Source organism: Dermacentor andersoni, chromosome 1, assembly GCF_023375885.2.
Source record: "Dermacentor andersoni chromosome 1, qqDerAnde1_hic_scaffold, whole genome shotgun sequence".
NCBI lineage: Eukaryota > Metazoa > Arthropoda > Arachnida > Ixodida > Ixodidae > Dermacentor > Dermacentor andersoni.
This window is the reverse complement of record NC_092814.1, coordinates 289,789,607-289,804,081: the sequence shown is the minus strand read 5'-3', so window position 1 is coordinate 289,804,081 and position 14,475 is coordinate 289,789,607. Positions and strand designations below refer to the sequence as shown.

General features: G+C 43.4%; 1 pseudogene; it reads left to right on the top strand.

Annotated features, from left to right (window-relative positions):
• Positions 1-2,592: 2,592 nt before the first annotated feature.
• LOC140218943 (uncharacterized) lies at positions 2,593-14,199 on the top strand (annotated as a pseudogene).
• The last annotated feature ends 276 nt before the right edge of the window (positions 14,200-14,475 follow it).

Sequence of the window (14,475 nt, the reverse complement as noted above, 5' to 3'; positions counted from 1 at the left end):
CCCCGAAGACATGCCAGGGTCGCGAGGCTGGGCCAGGATGACCGTCGGTGGCGACGACGGGGCCGTGGTTGAACTCGCTCCTTCGGATGACATGGCGGCCAGGTTAAGTCCGCTTGGAGCTCTGCCTTGCGCAAGTGATTACCCCGGACGTCCACCAATGATGTTACGGGAAGGGAGAAGCGTGCGTCTATTTACGGATGGCTTTTAATGGCTGAGCCAACAAGCGCAGAGCAGCGATAATACTATACTCTTCTTCGTCGTCTCCAAGGCCACCATCATCGTCCTCTTCTTCCCACATTAACGACTGTGACAATATTGAAGATACCAAAATTCCCGGGTGGAGGGTCAGAAATCAAGTGAAAGAATATGCAAGGTTTGTGGTGCTTTCTCTATGAATGTTTGCGATTGGATTGGAGCAAACTGTATTTAGCCTGCAGTTGGGCAAGGTTCTCTTTTATGTACCGACGAAGCGAATAGTTATCCGTTTGTATAATTAAACGCTCGATCGAGACATGGTGAGACAGAAGGTGGTTGAATTTTCCTTTTCTAGGCAATCTAAGCTGCGCTGTAGTAGCTCGAGAATACTTTAGCCATTACAGTTGGCGCTGTAAGAAAATGCTTTATGGTGTCAATTCGAAGTTGTAGGGAGCTGATGGGTTTCGCTAACATAACGTGCCTCACCATACCGACAGTCGGTTGCTACCGTTACGTGATCAGGGGTGTGCCATATTGTCTATAAAGGCTACTGAGGGCCACTAGGAAACATTTCATCACTTGCGATTGATTGGCTCTCGATCTTCACAACGAAACTTTTCTCTCAGGTGATTGCTACTATGGTGTTTGTGAATTAACTATATAAATACTCTACATGACGCGCCGTCGTGTTAGGAGCCATGAGCAATCCGTTTTTTGGAAGCCTGTTTCATAGGGGGATGAAAGTAGGAGCAAAATTTTTCATAACAAATGCGCGCCTAACTATTTTTCACGCATTAATGAATGGCCATATTTGAATAGAACAACACACCAAAGTAATAAGAATCATGATGACAGCTTCGCTGGGCAGTGTCTTTCTAACACGGATAACATGCTGAGGACAATTACCAAGATTTTTCTTCCATGTAAAATGCAATGTCTCTCATAGCTAAATACAAAGGGAATGTTAAGTGTTTAGCGAGGCATCATACACAGCTTCGCGTGTTGAATTTGCAGACATTCCTTTTACGCAAAGTTTATGGACAGACATGGCTCATATATCCATGGCAATGCCAGTAAACTCCTTCAATGCTACATAGCTTGCGATATCTAAATCGCAAACTTTATTGACTCATGCGCTTTAGGAGAAGGAACTATGGTTCAGGCATGGTAGTAGAAAGAAGCTGACATATCGTTCAATAAGCACGGCTCGAGCCACCCATACCCCAAGCATACACGAAGGGAACGAGCGCGCGCGGCAGCCGAGCAAGCAAAGCGAGCGGCGTCCTGGCCGCGATGTAACTCACGAGAGGGCGCCACTCCTAATTTTCGCCGCTAATATACATGGGGCACCCACCCAGCCACTATCCATCTCGACTTACCCTGGAACACTTCCTTTTACGAGCAGAGCCAACGGCTCGGGATATGATCTTATCGCACTTGGACTTGGAGCTCACGGCAACACCGACAGATATATTGCACCGCCAATATAATTGCTGTTGCAATAAACGTGGAAATTTGACGAGGAACAAACAACGTTGCTTCTCTACGCTGTGATAGAGCTGTGAAAGATATTACTAAAAAATGTGTAGCTAAATCTCTGCCAAAATGACTACGCTCGCAGTTGGTTACAACGGCATACAGACGCAAGAACTTGTGGAGAAAATGCAGGAGTTCTGGCAGTTTCAGGTGCATTAGATTCTACTGTAACATGGGCGTCTTTATATTTCTACTTTACATCAAAGAAAACTGCACTCGACAGAGATCGAGAGCAGCCGCACCATAATAGTTACGCAAATTAAGCAGAATTACGCCACGTCTTCACAGTTCGAGCGTGCTCCAAAAGCCCAACGATAGACATTTCAAACGTAACCCAACTCGGACGAGCAAATTTTGCTTCTGTGCAGTGAACGTAGCTGTTATTGCACGACAATTGTTTAAATTCATGGCTGCTTCATTCGTGAACATTATTTACGCGACGCAACATTATCCGTGAGCAAAACAGTTTTTTTAGAACGCGAGGAAAGAAAACCGAAACTAGGGCAAGTGTTATGTGGGTCCAAAATGATCCAAAGCTGAAGCCATCTAAAGCACGACGCCATTTTGCAGTTGCGTTGTATCGATGGTTGTATCATGCGCGAGTAGGTTGTCGAATTGTTCTGATAGCGCTGCTTTTGGGGGGACTGCAACCGGACGTTACGGCAAGTTACGGTGGCAACTTCTTTCCGTGCTCTGTGATTGCGACGAGAAGGACCACCAGCATCAGCGTGGCTCCGATTTCATCTTTGCCGACATCGAGCAAGTGCAGCTCGCCGGACCTTGACAAGCACCCGAAGTGTTGCGGTTTGCGCTGCACCTATCATTGTGATATGGGAGATCGCCACGCAGAGAGACGGCGAGATGCATACGAAAGCCTACCTGTGGGGAGTGACCTGTCCCATATTTCTCTCAGCTCTCAGGTGAGCGTATCAGCTTTTGTACCCGAGTTTACAAATGGCGCGTAATCGGCCCTTCCGGTTGCAGCAGATGTTTCTTAGGCATGTGCGCGCGTATATGTGCGGGAAAACTACTAGCAGACGGAAGCCTCAGGAGAGCATCGCCGTACAACGCCGTACAACAACGCCCTACTGCAATGAGAAACACCGTTCTTAACGATCCTAGGGACAAGCGGCCTGCTGGATTGAAAAATCCGCAGACTATCAAGTACTGCGTAAATTCAAACGCAGATATAATAGTAGCACCACTTCGACTTTCGCTGGCGAAGACCAGGCGTCGAGAAGCTTGAAGACAGATTGTGTATCTTGAAGATTCACTAGCTCTTCAGGTATATTACAGGGAATAATAAAAGCACAACAATGCTTCATGGAATGTCTGGCGATGGGGCACCACGGATACTTTCTATATGCACAAACGTAAGATGCACAATGCACAGGCACGATGCTGGAACAAAATAAATCATGAGCAAACAAATAAACATGAGCTAAGAATCTAAAACGATATTTGTTGCATTATTTTTCACCTAATCTTTATTTATTTTCACTGTTACCATTTAAAAGCATGAACCTGCTGCAAGCTTTATATAGCAAAAATTACTATGCTTGTATTCTTTGGGGAATTTGTAATACTACTGGATTATTTATTTTGTGTCCTGTGTTTTATTGAAAGAAAGGTCTCTTTAATTGTATTTCTGAGTTAGTATTTATATTTGGCAAGCAGAAATGAGTTTATTGCAAATTTGTTCCTCCCAGTGAGCTGCATATGAACCCAAATTAATCCTGTCTTGGCTATTATAATGTGCATATAACTATTTTAAATAAGTACATCTGTAGTTGGCCTAATCGCTGTAGGATATGTTGTTGTAAAAGTAGAAGGCTATTTATTTTTTACTACTTCCATGCAGAAATACCAGTTTTTTATACCAAGAAACTGTGACAGTGTTGAATGAAATTAAGTGTGGCGTATTCTTCTACCAATTTATTCAAAGAAATTTCGTCTTCCAACTATCAGATATTAGTTTACCTTCCTGTATGAAACAATGTTGTGTCATCGGCTCCTCTACTGCTGTTGTCCTGCATATTTTTGTCATATTGAAATGTATTTTATTTTAGGCATTCAAGAAGTGGAAACAGCTGCAGGAGGTAGCCATGTTATCCATTATAGTATGGGTGAGACAAATCGTAGCAGGCACTTTCGCATATCTGGTTAGCATATGATGCTATTTGTTGTAATTTTTGTGTCCTCATTCTTACCTTTATTAATTTTAGTATTATTGTGCAAAGGGTAATACGTTTACATAGAGACAGAGTAATCGTGCAAACACGAGAGGTGGCTGGAGGAGAAAACCCATACAACCCTCTTTTGTCCCTGTCTCAGTTTGCGCATTTACTCTGTCGTCATCTACCGCCAAGCTCAAGTTTCTCATCAGCTACATTTACTAATTCTCTGTTATTACAAGACAGATTTACACAGGCAAACAGAGACTTGAAATGATGAAGAGCCGTAGAGCAAGGAGCATCGCTGGAGCCAATGTTTCAACAGGGAGGAGGAGACAAGCCCTCTTATCAAATCATTGGCTCGAGCGAAATTCCTTGTTCTGTCACTATTTACTGTTAAAAGGAAGCATGATTGCTCTTGCTGAAGTGCTATGCATTATGGAATAAAAATTAGCATGGTGAAATGTCAAGAATGTTAAAGTAGTTATGCATTCTATTGCTAGAGCAAGAAAAAGCCAGAAAAACAAGAATAAGACGTAGACGCACATTATCTTTCACTACCCGGTTAGCCAGCTTCATTATCAGCTTGCACTTTGATGCATTAACGACCATAATAATTCGTTAATTGAATTAGCTTAGTGATTTAATTGCGTCAAGAGATGTTGACCTTGTATTAATGCAGCTTAAAATGACGCATGTAATAAATATACAACAGTTTAAGATGGCAGGCTTGCAGTTGATTGGCAGATCACTTGATATGATGAGCTCAGGTTTCAGCCGAGCTTCCACGCACAGACCGGTTGCCCATTCTTTTTTGCCATTGCTTACATTTTCATAAACATAAGTGCCGTTTCGTTTTTCTTAGGATTCTGATTGTGTTATAGGACCTAACTGTTTACCTTTATTTCTTTTGGTAGCCATGTTATGCAGAAAACTGCTGCAGTTTTCTCGTAAATTTCAACATGGAAGGAATAAGAACATTTGTGTAAATTTGTTCCATGTACAAGCTGGCGGTTCCTGCCCCTGCTTCCCACCACTACCTTGTCCCGACTATGCCCACTAGAGAGTTGGCAGCCTTAGTGACGATGCCAAGCAGGCCGACAGCAGAAAGCAAGATGCAGGTAAATATATGTAATTAAGCGACATCTTCTTGACTGAAGTGGCTTGTAGCCACTCAGCAATGAAAGAATTAACTTGTAAGCAGTTTAGACTCCCTGCTATCGGTGCAGGAATGCTCAAATCCCTGCATTTTATCTGAGCCACCAAGACGCTATATGAATTAGACGAACTACGATACAAACTTTCAGACCACTGGGAGACCACCTTTACAATTATTTTTTTTTTGCTTACAACAAAAACTACTTTGATAAATCATCAAGCTCATAAATCATAAAGCTCTACCAATTTAAAAAGCAATACATTACGCTCTCATACGTGGTGTTTGGCATATATTTACTACATTCTAATCTTGGTAACCTATAAGTATACCTATAAACATGAGTAACGAATAAAATAACGGTTACATCGTCCGTCCTTTTGATGTTTTCATTATATTGCTCATGCTAAGGGTTACAATAACGAAACTGAGTGAGATGCGAGCTGCTTATTAGTTACATTGATCTGCTGCCAGCATGTAACCTCTATATTGTAACCTACAGAATTTTAGTAACCTTTAACCGAGACCCCACGGAGACATTATATAGGGAGTGAAGTTCGCAATTTACACATTAACAAAGCGCAGGATAAGTTACCTGCGTGCACACATGGTTGATCCACTTGATAAGCACTTGTACGGGTGTTCAGTCGCAAATTTTGACTGAGAGCAAATTACTCATTGAGCCGGCAGAGCCGCATATCGGAAGTAGGCCACGGGAAAAGAACGTTCTGCAAGAATAATGACGATTCTTGCCGGAAGTACAACCATCGACTGAGCAAGTATTATATACAATTTGCGCTTTTCACAGACCCTAATTGTGTCCTGCAGAAAGCTATCTCGTTGCCGCCGCATGCCGCTGCCAGCACATGCCGCCGCAAGTGTTATTGTTGTTGTTTCTTATGGGTCTCACATTCACGGATTGGGGAGGCCTTTTGACATACGTTTAGTTTATAACGTGAGAAAATATTGCCCCTCTGGCATTTCTGCCTTCTTCATGAGGCGAGAAAAAAGAAGCATGATTATTATTATTATATGGTAAGAACCTGGAAGGACCTTTTGCCGTGTTTACTCAGTGCGAATTTGGTTGGGTGCATTCATGGAGCAAGCTCTATCGCAGACTGATCTACGAACGTTTTCCTCATATTACAGCCATCCAGCGCAATGCGTTGTTGCCTAGAAAGCGTCCAAAGAATTTAATGAGTGTTGCCCCAACGGAAGATATAGTAATTGAGCATTTTTAGCAAACAATCTCTGCAGCCGATGTTTGCGTTGCCGGTGGCGGAGGCGCGCAGCTTCGCGGTCGTCGATTGGCCTGTCGGTCGTGCGGCGGCAAATGTGGCTTTGGCGGCGGGCGGTGCGCCGGCCGAATTTCCGTCTACATTGGACACCTCTCGCGCGGCAGACGTTCTACGTCACTGGAGGCCGGTTTGCCGTACAGGGATATTTACCGCTAGCATCAACGTGCCTTTACTTGATGTTACTCTCAAGTGGCGTGCACGCGGCGCTACCGATCGCTGCCTGTGGCGTTCGCTTTTAATGCGTAAACATTATTAGGCTACATCCCCAACAAATATATCCGTAACTTAAGGCCTTTCGTATAAGAATACACAGGGCTTCATAGGAAATACATAGGATGCATGTAGTGGTATAGAGTGAATAATGACTGGAGCACACAACCTACAAAGCATGTGGAGGCTCGAACCCTCTAACTTCCAAGTACGTAAGCTGTCGAACACTCGACCTTGGAAGTAGATCAAAACTGCTACCCTGAACCTTCCAAGCATGCAGCTTATCGAACTCTCGACCTCCGACGCATATAGTGTTTGAACCCCGATATTTTCCGTGTGGTGTATTGAACAGATGGTCAGTAGTGCACAATGGAGATCCGCAAGTGGCACAATCCTCCCAAATGCTTAGATAACTCCAGTGAAGTTTCTGTAGAAATTTTTTTTAGATCAGTTGTACGGGTGGACGTCATATTGCGAAATCGCAAAACGTTGCCCTTTTATTATCGTGGTTTATTTGTATTACAATACAATCACTTTTCGCAGATGGTAGCTAAATTCATGACCACAACATTGTTGTATATTACGATGAGCGTGCTACCGCAATCACTTGGACGCTTACGAAACATGTTTACAAAAGCTTTGTTGACAAAGTAATCGTGCTTATGAATGCTTGTAACTCCTATAACAGCGTACTAATCATGTTTCTGCATTACATTCTCATTGTCTTGCATTTAGTGGTCACAAATTGAAATGCGACACTGCGAGCGTGTGGCCGCCAGTACATGCAGCGCAACCCGTGGAAGCAAGATGTTGCATTGCGGTATATAACGAGGGTGAGCGGGGTTTGAGCGTAGCATTACTGCTTGAAAGGCTGATTGAAAGCTCTAAATACAGAAAAAAAGTCAACAGTTTAATAATAGTTTTATTTTTAATTCCATGGTAAGTGCACCACAAATTGATGCCAAAATCTGCGCTTTCTTTGGTGTTTAATGAAGCCAGGATTCTGAAATTTTCTTCAGGCCAGGTTGCTCATGGTGTGCTGGGCCACTACAACATGGCCAATTCCTTGCTACCTGGTTGCTCGAAAGGATGGACAGCTGTCAACTATAAAGATGTTTTATCACTCACGGTCAAATTTTCTTTCAGACAGCACTCCTTGGACTGGGGACGGCCATGTTTGTGGCACAGATGCTACTGAAGTTTGTGAAGCGAAAGATTCTGGAGGAAACTGTGGTACGGATATGGAAATATCTTGACTAATCGTTACTGTGCGAATGCATTGGCGGATAGGTTAAACTGAAAATAACGTAACAAATATTTTTCTGATGATATATATCTTTTAGAAATGCCTCAATGTTTTAAGTTAGTTCAATTTTGGTTATTTAGAACTCCTGCTTTTAACATCATCATCAGCCTGGTTATGCCCACTGCAGCGCAAAGGCCTCTCCCATACTTCTCCAACTACCCCGGTCATGTACTAATTGTGACCATGTTGTCCTTGCAAACTTCTTAATATCATCCGCCCACCTAACTTTCTGCCGCCCTCTGCTACGCTTTCCTTCCCTTGGAATCCATTCCGTAACTCTTAATGACGATCGGTCATCTTCCCTCCTCATTACGTGTCCTGCCCATGCCCATTTCTTTTTCTTGATTTCAACTAGGATATCATTAACTCGCGTTTGTTCCCTCACACAATCTGCTCTTTTCTTATCCCTTAACGTTACACCTATCATTTTTTTTCCATAGCTCGTTGCGTCGCCCTCAATTTAAGTAGAACCCTTTTCGTAAGCCTCCAGGTTTCTGCCCCGTACATGAGTACTGGTAAGACACAGCTGTTATAAACTTTTCTCTTGAGGGATAATGGCAACCTGCTGTTCATGATCTGAGAATGCCTGCCAAACGCACCCCAGTCCATTCTTATTCTTCTGATTATTTCAGTCTCATGATCCGGATCGGCAGTTACTACCTGTCCTAAGAAGATGTATTCCCTTACCACTTCCAGTGCCTCACTACCAATCGTAAACTGCTGTTCCCTTCCGAGACTGTTAAACATTACTTTAGTTTACTGCAAATTAATTTTTAGACCCACCCTTCGGCTTTGCCTCTCCAGGTCAGTGAGCATGCATTGCAGTTGGTCCCCTGAGTTACTAAGCAAGGCAATATCATCAGCGAATCGAAAGTTAATAAGGTATTCTCCATTAACTCTTATCCCCAATTCTTCCCAATCCAGGTCTCTGAATACCTCCTGTAAACACGCTGTGAATAGCATCGGAGAGATGGTATCTGCCTGTCTGACGCCTTTCTTTATTGGGATTCTGTTGCTTTCTTTATGGAGGGCTACGGTGGCTGTGGAGCCGCTATAGACATCTTTCAGTATTTTTACATACGGCTCATCTACACCTTGATTCCGCAATGCCTCCATGGCTACTGAGGTTTCGACTGAATCAAACGCTTTCTCGTAATCAACGAAAGCTATATATAAAGGTTGGTTATATTCCCCACATTTTTCTATCACCTGATTGATAGTGTGAATATGGTCTATTGTTAAGTAGCCTTTACGGAATCCTGCCTGGTCCTTTGGTTGACGGAAATCTAAGGTGTTCCTGATTCTATTTGCAATTACCTTGGTAAATACTTTGTAGGCAACGGACAGTAAACTGATCGGTCTATAATTTTTCAAGTCTTTGGCGTCCCCTTTCTTATGGATTAGGATTATGTTAGCGTTTTTCCAAGATTCCGGTACGCTCGAAGTCATGAGGAATTGCGTATATAGGGTGGCCAGTTTCTCTAGAACAATGTGCACATCATCCTTCAACAAATCTGCTGTTACCTGATCCTCCCCAGCTGCCTTCCCCCTTTGCATAGTTCCCAAGGCTTTCTTTACTTCTTCCGGTGTTACCTGTAGGATTTCGAATTCCTCTAGACTATTCTCTCTTCCATTATCGTCGTGGGTGCCACTGGTACTGTATAAATCTCTATAGAACTACTCAGCCACTTGAACTATCTCATCCATATTACTAATGAAATTGCCGGCTTTGTCTCTTAACGCATACATCCGATTCTTGCCAATTCCTAGTTTCTTCTTCACTGCTTTTAGGCTTCCCCCGTTCCCGAGAGCATGTTCAATTCTATCCATATTATACGTCCTTATGTCAGCTGTCTTACGCTTGTTGATTAACTTCGAAAGTTCTGCCAGTTCTATTCTAGCTGTAGGGTTAGAGGCTTTCATACATTGGCGTTTCTTGATAAGATATTTCGTGTCCTGCGATAGCTTACTAGATCCTGTCTAACGAAGTTACCACCTACTTCTATTGCACACTCCTTAATGATGCCCACAAGATTGTCGTTCATTGCTTCAACACTAAGGTCCTCTTCCTGAGTTAAAGCGGAATACCTGTTCTGCAGCTTGATCTGGAATTCCTCTATTTTACCTCTTACCGCTAACTCATTGATCGACTTCTTATGTACCAGTTGCTTCCGTTCCCTCCTCAGGTCTAGGCTAATTCGAGTTCTTACCATCCTATGGTCACTGCAGCGCACCTTGCTGAGCACGTCCACATCTTGTATGATTCCAGGGTTAGCGCAGAGTATGAAGTCTATTTCATTTCTAGTCTCGCCGTTCGGGCTCCTCCACGTCCACTTTCGGCTATCTCGCTTGCGGAATAAGGTATTCATTATCCGCATATTATTCTGTTCCGCAAACTCTACTAATAACTCTCCCCTGCTATTCCTTGTGCCTATGCCATATTCCCCCACTGCCTTGTCTCCAGCCTGCTTCTTGCCTACCTTGGCATTGAAGTAGCCCATCAGTATACTGTATTTTGTTTTGACTTTACCCATCGCCGATTCCACGTCTTCGTAGAAGCTTTCGACTTCCTGGTCATCATGACTGGATGTAGTGGCGTAGACCTGTACAACCTTCAATTTGTACCTCTTATTATGTTTCACAACAAGACCTGCCACCCTCTCGTTAATGCTATAGAATTCCTGTATGTTACCAGCTATGTTCTTAATAATCAGGAATCTGACTCCTAGTTCTCGTCTCTCTGCTAAACCCCAGTAGCACAGGACGTGCCCGCTTTTTAGCACTGTATATGCTTCTTTTGGCCTCCTAACTTCACTGAGCCCTATTATATCCCATTTACTGCCCTCTAATTCCTCCAATAGCACTGCTAGACTCGAATCACTAGATAACGTTCTAGCGTTAAACGTTGCCAGGTTCATATTCCAATGGCGGCCTGTCCGGAGCCAGGGATTCTTAGCACCCTCTGCAGCGTCGCAGGTCTGACCGCCGCCGTAGTCAGTTGCTTCGCAGCTGCTGGGGACTGAGGGCCGGGGTTTGATTGTTGTGTTCATATAGGAGGTTGTGGCCAAGTACTGCACCAGGGTGGCTAATCCTGCACTGGTGAGGGAGCGCGTTACTGGTTCTGGTCACCGGGATCAGGCCACACTGCAGGCCTGTTTATGCAATTTTATCAACACGCGGATTTTTTTTTTAATCCGGTGGAAAATTGCGCGGCACCGGGATTCGAGCCACGGACCTCGTGCACGCGAGGCGGGTGTTCTACCTCTACGCCACCGCTGCACCGCTGCACCTGCTTTGGCTCACCTAAATGTTTTCTGATTGCTGTTCAACAAGTGAGCAAAATGCTTGTTTGTTCTACAGTTTGTTGCTGTTTACTGTGTGCCTGTGCTGTGCTGTTGCTGGACATACGCACCACTTTCCAGTTTTGATGTTTAATTTATGACTCCATATAAAAAGGAGCGGGGTAGAGTGCTCTTAGTGGACATGCATGAATGTTGAAAAAAGCATGAGGGTTAGCCTACCTCAACCTAATGGTTTGATGCGCCAAGTATACTAGATGCATCAAATTTGCGATAGTTAACTAAATGTAGCTGCACCTGGCTCTCTAGTGATATTTGTTTTTCTTATTCAGTAAACTGGCACTTTATCCATATTCTTATCATGCATTGTTACATTTTGTTCAAATAGTCTTAAACCAGCATATGCATTTGAATGAACTACTTTGTTGTTTATAGAAAATGCAGACTTACGTACCACAGCTCCTGATGAAACAGTTGCGAACAGCAGCTTACAACGCGCCAATGACTTATCCCTTCTGCCTACAGGAAGCACGAATGATCTGTCACTGCTGCCTAAGACAAGCACCACTGACCTGTCGTTGCTGCCTTCTAGAAGCACCAATGACCTCTCCCTGCCACCTACGAGAAGCACGAATGATCTCCCACTGCTACCTATGAAAAGCCAGGTTAGGAAGCTCGTCTGCAGTGCGTGCCAATTCACCACAAGATACCTTCATGGCTTTCTACGTCACACAAAAGATGTACACATGAACAAAGTCACACTAAAATGTACCATACGTCACATGCGGTATGCCCACGTGAAACATTACAAGGATCACGTAGAAAAATCTTGTTCATTATCTGCTGTTGATAAGGGATTAATACCTGTAAATATGCTTGACTTGGAAATGGCCAGCTCTCAGGCTAGTAGCCAGTCTTTGTGTGCCTAGCACATGATGGATGTGGAAACTAGATCAGTTAGTCAATTCACCGTTGAGACATTAGTACTGCAGAGACACCAGCTCCAAGCCCTCAATTGATTACCAAACTGTCATGCTTGGCTCGGCAACTGTTGTAACAACATCGCTGTACGAAAGTAGCTGTAGACGCAGTAGTACATGGAGTTGCGAATATCTTGGCAGCTGCCGGCGTTGCACTTGATGTTTCAGCTCTTCGTAATTCCAGGGCAAGGAAGGCACTTTATTGTTCTGAAGGAATATATGTTGCTTCAGTAGAGGTAATTGATTGTGGGAGCAAAGGCTATATCATTCCTCCTAAAGGCCTGCTTGAAAATCTGCTGCACCACCCCTATTTTTTCTATTGCTTCAAGTCCAAATTGGACATTTTTCAGCAGTGACCTCCTCAACGATTTCTCTGATGGCACGAGATTTCAGACACATCCTGTTGGCAGTTCCCATGACGAAAATTTAATTGTGATGTTACTTTACTGTGACGATATCGAGTTGGACAATACAATTGGCATGAAAAGAGGCTCTAGAGGTAAATTAACAGATTTTTAGGTGTCATTTGTAAATAATAAGGCATCGGAGATGTCGAAACTGAGTAATATTTTTTTACTGGCTGTAGGAAAGTCAAAGAACTTGAAGTCAATGGATGCAAAGGCAAAGCTCCTTAGTGACTTTTTTTCTACTATGAATGAACTACAAACTGGCTGTTTCCATCAAACAATGCATTGCAAAGAAACATTTTTGGGTACCTGTTGGCATACGCTGGAAACTCCTTGGCATGTCACAACATTGCAGGATTCAAGGAATCATTCAGCAAGAATGCCCGCTTCGCACGTAGGACTTATATGGTTGCCACATCCGAATTTTCTCCCTTCCACTAAGAGATAGAGTGTTCTTTGCGTACCCAGTCTCAATATGAAAAGCAGTTGTTGCAACATGAAAAAGCCGATTCAAAGAAAAGCTTTACTGAGCATTCAGCACAATGTGGTATCAATTCTAGGTCTGTGCTGTCCAAAATCAACCACTTCTCGATTTTGACAGAACTACTTTATGATCCGATGCATGTACTGCTGCAACTTTTCGCAAAATTCATTGTGTGAGAAGCTTCATGGATCAGTTTAAGCCAACTCAACGCTGCCCTGTCTGAAGTTTCTTTCCACAAGTTTGTGAGCAAAAGTGACTATCCCAGGCCTTTTGAATCTGATTTCAGTTTTCCTTCTTCAGCAAGTTCTACTTATGTACTTATGCTGCATTGTTTATTCATAATAGATGATCTTGTGCCCGGAAACAATGTGCAAGAGCCCCACTGTGAGGGTTTTTTGTTGTTGTGCATAATCACACAGCTGTTACTTTCTCCTGTGTTATCTCCTGATGTGCTTTGGGATGTTGAGCACCTTATTGCACGTCCTAATGAACTTATTGTGAAGCTGTATGGCTCAGATGCATTTAAGCCTAAGCAGCACATGCTGCTGCACGTGAGCACACAGATAAGACGCTTTGGTCCTTCTCATCATCACTGGACAATGCGTTTTGAAGGCAAAAATGCCCTTCCAAAATCCAAGAAGTTCTGGAATTTCAAAAACATTCCCTTATCAGTTGCTGACTTTTTTCAAACACAAATGTCCAGTGACCTTTGAAAAGCACCAGGTCAGCCCAAACTGAAGGAAGCGCAGCGTGGCATGCCAGATGTTGGAATGCCATTCATCCTGACGTCTGATTTCCTGCATTGTGGTTTAGAGACCAGGAAAATTGGCGAAGTGGGTTATTCTGTGTCGTCTGCCACTGTTGCTAATGTAAAGATCTCCATTTCTGATGTTGTTGTGTTTTCAAGAAGTGATGGTCCACTGTTTGGAGAGGTACAGGAAGTTGCATCCTCGTGCAGCAACGCTTTTTTTGTTGTGCGCGTGCTCGTTCAAGCCAGATATGCAAAGCATGTGAATACCTTTGCCTTGCTGAACGCATCGCATACAATGGCAATGAGGTCTGAATCACTTTTGTACCCATGGCCGCTGTTTTTGTACTCAAAGGGTGACAATATTTATGGGATCATAAAGTGTCTCCATGAGTCTCCTCTCTGAATAAAGATGTTTTTTTCAACGTTGGTGTAGAGCCCACACAGCCCAGAGAATGTTTTTATTCTATATGTGCAGTGGTGTCCTACAATGACGTACTGTTCTTATTCCAGGAATTCTTTGAGTGGCTTCTCAAGAACTTGCCTACATTTTCTCCGTGTGTGCAACCGCTCCTTGAGGGAAAAGTGCTTTCACAAAGAAAGCACAAACAGCTATATCGCCAGCTCCGGGCAGAAATCACACTCTTTTTGGAGTGAGTTTTTTCTTCCTCAATAACACTAA